The sequence below is a fragment of the Aphelocoma coerulescens genome, chromosome 4 (genome assembly GCF_041296385.1).
Source record: "Aphelocoma coerulescens isolate FSJ_1873_10779 chromosome 4, UR_Acoe_1.0, whole genome shotgun sequence".
Taxonomy (NCBI): Eukaryota; Metazoa; Chordata; class Aves; order Passeriformes; family Corvidae; genus Aphelocoma; species Aphelocoma coerulescens.
In genome coordinates this window covers 14985150-14990656 of record NC_091017.1, presented here as the reverse complement: position 1 = coordinate 14990656, position 5507 = coordinate 14985150, and the positions used below count along the sequence as shown (strand labels likewise).

Below are 5507 nucleotides of genomic sequence, written 5' to 3'. Positions count from 1 at the left end.
ACCATCAACAAGCTGTCTAGATACATACAAATTATTCTCAAAGAAAATAGTTGTCTTTGGATGTGTGCACAACCTGCTGCTCTTTCAACCTTCAAAGCACTGAAATAATGACATTTTTAGCAAAACATCCAGCTGAATCTGTCCTGAGCAACAGAAGTTCTTGCACCCCAAAGAGTGCCTGTTTCCTTTTCCCTATACAACACATGCTACAAAGAACACAAGAACTACAAAGCTTATGCCTTCAGCATTTCCCCCTAAAAAACAATGACTACATTGTGACAAAGAGAACAAGCACTTCTGACTGATCAAACCAAGGGTTTTACACCCACCTGTTAAAAGAAATCTGTCTACCAGCAGAATCCAACATAGATGAGCAGAGTTGATTATATTTAAATCAATTAAAATTTTATTTATTATTAAATTCAGAGAAAACGGAACCTTATACAACAAAAACTATGTAGACAAGGAAAAAAACCTCTTTATACCACCTATCCCCCCAAAATCCATCTAAGTCTGTCTTGAAAAATAGAACTACTTATATATAAATGGGATGGTATTGTTCTGGAGTGAGGTCTGCCCTGCAGGCTGGGCAAAAGCTGGCAGTCTGAAGGGCAACAGGAAGGCACTGACTGCAGAAGATATGGCCACACAGCGTTGACAAAACCATTCGTCCACTTCGCATAATCTGGAAGACAGGAAATCACAGCAGGAAAGAATTGCAGTCTGCTGCTTTTCTGGCAGCAGGCAAACAGGATTTGGAGTATCTGCAGTCTGTCAGTTACTGCTGAATAATGAGGAACACGTAGATCTGGCAGTGCCTCCTTGGCAAGGGTTTCTCCCTCTACATACCCCAACAAGAAGTAACTTTGACAGCTCCAAAGCAAGGTCTATGCTTCACACCAGCTGCCCACAGCACCCCACATCAGCCAACTGGGTTGCACAGCTCCCCCTCTGCCTCATTCCCCTCCCACAAAGCTGGAAGGATGACAACATGTGGGTCCTTACCTCTGGATAAAAATCCATGCAGATCGGGCACCTAATAGTAGCTGCTGGCCAAGCTCTAGAGAGAACAGAACCAGAAAGAACATGCTGCTGTTTATGTCACCACACATCGAGGGTCACTGGCACATAAAAAGTCACGTAATCATCCAACTGCACTGAGCAGCCATGACACATTTCCTTTGGAGAACCCTGCCCAACCTTAACTCTCTCTTAACAGTTTGCTGCATGTAATAATGAGTGTGGGTCTCCCTGTCCCAAAGGAAACAGCATCTTGGTTTTCATTGGGAGGAGGATGCAGTCAGGCACCCTGCTCTAGGATTTGAAGTATCAGCAGCCTCCAGCACCAGGCAGACTATGTATGGCAGCATTTATGTCCAACGGGACATCAATAACAGCTTTGTAGCTAAAGCATCGAGCCGTCCTCTGGAAAGCATCACTTCTAGAATGGAACAAGGTCTGACACTACAGTGAGACTGCAGACAGCTCTGACAAGAAGGACCCTTTGCTCAGTGTTAAGTGCTGCTCTTCAGCCTCACCTACACAGAGCAGGAAGGCACATGCTGTAACAGAGAAGCTTGAGATCAAAGGAAAAAATCATGCCTTTTTTGTATTAACTTCTCTCCTATGTTGCCTTTTAGTAATCCAAAAGGCTCAAAGCACACCAGCTTTATTAAAACCTGCACAGAATTTGTCCGTCCGCTGCTAAGCCATCAATACCAATGAAAATAGTTCCTTATCTAACAGCTCTACTAGAGCCTGGCATGAAAATAAAATGCAATGCATTGTGAGCTATGGCCTGTGACTAATCACCCTTTCTTGCTATACCCCCAAACTTGTCTTTAAGGTTGCATGCAAGGTTGTCCATCTGCCTTGGGCTGCCTTACTCTCCCAAAGTAAAAATGGTATCATTTGATCATCATGCAGCACGGGATGTGGTTGTCATTGAGAGAGGGAAATAAGTAGAGTAAGTGAAGGTTTCAAAGATAAGCCAGGCCACAGCAGTAAAACTTAATCTTGTCTGTATGAAAAACAAAAGTCAAAATTCAATGTTTGGTAGTCATGGGGCATACATACTCTGAACTTTCCATGTCCTCTTCTGATAAATCCTCTTCTTCAGATGCAGAATCAGTCACAGACACATCACTATCTGTTGCTTCATCTCCATCATCATTACTCCATACAGAGCTGTCTGACAGGCTTCTTTGTTGTTCACACTCTGCAATTTAATTTTGATAACTTAGATCTATTATTTACTCTTTCCCCCAGAACTGTTTTCGGAATGTGCTATTATAAGTGGCCTGTAATGGTTCCTATTTGAAACGGACCCTATTCAACTGGGTTCAAAGCAATCTTAAACAAGCTACTTCCCTAAATACTGAGGCTGAACCTTCCACACATTGTGACTATTCTGCTACAGACCAACACAAAACATTTGCTCTATTCACCTTACAAACATCTAAAAATGTTACCTGAGAGATGCTCAGTGTCATATGTTTCACAAGTTACACTACCTGTGAACAAATCTGCCTTATAAAGGGAAGCTCCCTCACACAATTCTTACTAACAGGGTCTATAATTTGAAAATTATAACACATACAATTCAAAGGAGAGCAATTTTTAATGGCCTGGTCTGTAACACCCAAAGGGTGAGAACTGCTGTTTGCTTTTTAATTCTCAGAATACACATGCAACAGTGATCTCTGCAGCTCCTGTATACATGTAAAAATAATCAAGCACTAATCAATTAAAATAACAGAAAATGCCACCAAATTAAAGTTTCTTTCTACATAAGTATTTAGCTACAACTTCTGTTGTGGGGATTTTTCACTGTGTTTGATAGCAGCTATCAGACACAGATGGGATCCATTCTCTAACACACTGGCCAGAGGCTTTAACACTGTCCTTTGCCTTTTGCTAAATGCAGTTTCAATCCCTGCCGCTCAAGATGGTTGGAAATGACATAGAAAAACTAATGATTATATTTATAACAATTCCATTATCAGCTATAAAATGTAAACTCACCTTCAAGAAGCTTGCATCAGCGCATATGGGAAAAGAGAAAAAAGAAAATACAATTAGACTTTGTTGTGCAGCCCTGGTGCTACACACCCAACAGCAGGTCAGCAAAACAATTGCAGCAAAACAGATGAAGAATTTTAGGCTATAGCCATCTAATTTTGGTTAAGAATATTAAAAGTAGTAGCCAAACAGCTGCTGCCCTGAAAACAAATAAGAGGTTGCTGTTGGTTCTCTCCCCACTGCTGGAACAAGGTAGAATCAGAGGCAGCTTAGGAACCACCTGAACACTCTCCTCCCTCCTCCCTTTTCAGTTCTCAAAGTGGATTTAGGTGGAGGTGTTTCTTTCCCTCAATTTTCCCCAAACAGGAAAATTCATATTAGATGAACTGAAGAAAAGAAAAAGAAGAAGAGGAGAAACCAAAGTGGCTTGGGTGGAAAGAATTCCAGTTTGCTGCTCTGTGGGCACCAGGCAAATAGGATTTGAGTATCTGCAATCTGTCAGTAGCTGCTAGAATAATGAGGAACCCACAGATCTGCCAGTGCCACCTTGGCAGGGGTTTCTCCCTCAGTGCACACCAGCAAGAAGTGACTTGGAGGGATGAGCTACTTGGAACTTCAAAGCAAAGGCTGTGCTTCAAGCCAGCTGCCCTCAGCATCCCATGCTGGCCAGCTGAGCTGTGCAGTTCCCTCTCTGCCTCATGCCCCTCCCACAAAACAGAAATTATGACAACTCATGGATCCTTACCTCTGAGAACTCATCCGTCCAGCTTGAGAAACTAGCAGTACTTGATGACCATGTACTAGAGAGAACACAACCAGAAAGAACAGCAGCTGTTAACTTCACCATACATCAAGGGTTACTGATACAGAAATTAAAACATCCCCGTCTCCGATTTAGCGACATCCCAGCCCAGTGGCACAATCATTCCAAAAGCTCCTACATACTGCAAGCATTTCAGCATATCTCAAGCCATTATGTAAGATGCATTCATTAATGACCTCATGAACTGTTGCAAAATGATTAGAGGATCAGGGACATGGATTATTGATAAAGGGAACAAATCAATAACTGTACAAGCAAAGCCTGCAAGCAAAAGGCCTGCATGAGAAAAACCCTCCATGAGAAGTGCCTGTGTGGGAAACAGGCCTGAGAAACAAAAAGGGAGTTTTGAAGAGATGCAGCTGTGCAGATAAGATGTGCTGACCAGGAGAAGGGAGGGTGAACTCTGAATTCTTTTAATCATAACATAACCAGTAGAAGCTTGCCAATGTACTCTAATTATGTAGAAGCAGAAATGTGCTTTGATAGGTTTTAAGCCACTTAAGAGTTAACAAGCTGGTATATTATATAAGTGCCTCTGGATTGCTAATAAGGGGAGCTTGCTTTTATCAATCATATTGGCTGGTCTGCAATTTCTCCCCCTGCCGCAGTTCACGGACCTTTTCCAACAATGAACAGAGAAGAAAGGTTTCTGCTGGATTTTGCTGGGATTTCTTTTTTTTTTAAGTAGTCCTCTCCCAGACAGGCCACTATATTTTAGGTCTGAAGTTTTTGCATAATATTAAGCAAACTCAAACTTTAGCAAAAGACTCTTTCCACCCTATGTCAGAAATTAGACTTTAGAGAGACACTTTATCCCTCACATACCTATTGCTGTTTCTTCCTTCATCTTCATCATCACTTGCCAGTAGCAGGACTGAATTATATGCTGCTCTGGAAGCAAGTGGGTGCTGCTGGTTTTGCTCCAGCCTCTGCAACAGGGTAGAAACAGAGGCAGTTTAGGAACCACCAACCACCTACACACTCTCCACCCTGCTCCCCCAGTTCCATGACTGGATTTGGGCTGTACATGTTTCTTCCCCTCTTTCTTCCCCAAATGGGCAAATTCATCTGTGATAGCCACAGACAGTTGGTGTTAGATGAACAGCTGCTGAAGAAAGGAAACCACATCAGGGATTGGGAGTAAGGAATTCCAGTTTGCTTCTCTATGGGCAGCAGGCAAATAAGACTTGGAATATCTGCAATCTGTCAGTTGCTGCTAAATAATGAGGAATCCACAGATCTGGCAGTGCCATCTTGATGAGGGTTTCTCCCTCAACACACACCACCAAGAAGTGACTTGGAGGGATGTGTAAACTGGAACTTCAAAGCAAGGGCTGTGCTTCAAGCCAGCTGCCCATTAGCCAGATGAGTTCCATAGCTCCCCCTCTGCCCTATTCTCCTCCCACAGAAAATGAAAGGATGATGACATGTGGATTCTTACCCATAAGAAGCAATCCACGTGAACCACACTTGTAAGGGGACCAAAGAGCCTTGTGGGTAGAGTGGACAGAACAAGAAAAATATACAGCCATTATTTTCACCACATAACAAGGGTTACTGATAAATAAAACATGAGAAATTAAGTATCTCCTATTCTGATCTAGCAACATCCCAGCCCAGCAACACTAGCATTCCAAGAAATTGTAGGTACTGCAAATATTTC

At 42.5% G+C, this 5507-nt stretch overlaps 1 long non-coding RNA gene across 1 annotated transcript; it reads right to left on the bottom strand.

Annotated features, from left to right (window-relative positions):
* Positions 1-383: 383 nt before the first annotated feature.
* On the bottom strand, positions 384-3163 carry LOC138108962 (uncharacterized). The gene is made up of 4 exons (XR_011150161.1): positions 3025-3163; positions 2077-2218; positions 1006-1060; positions 384-685 (listed from the first exon to the last, which is right to left on the bottom strand). It is a non-coding gene; the product is annotated as an uncharacterized lncRNA (long non-coding RNA).
* Between the last annotated feature and the right edge of the window lie 2344 nt (positions 3164-5507).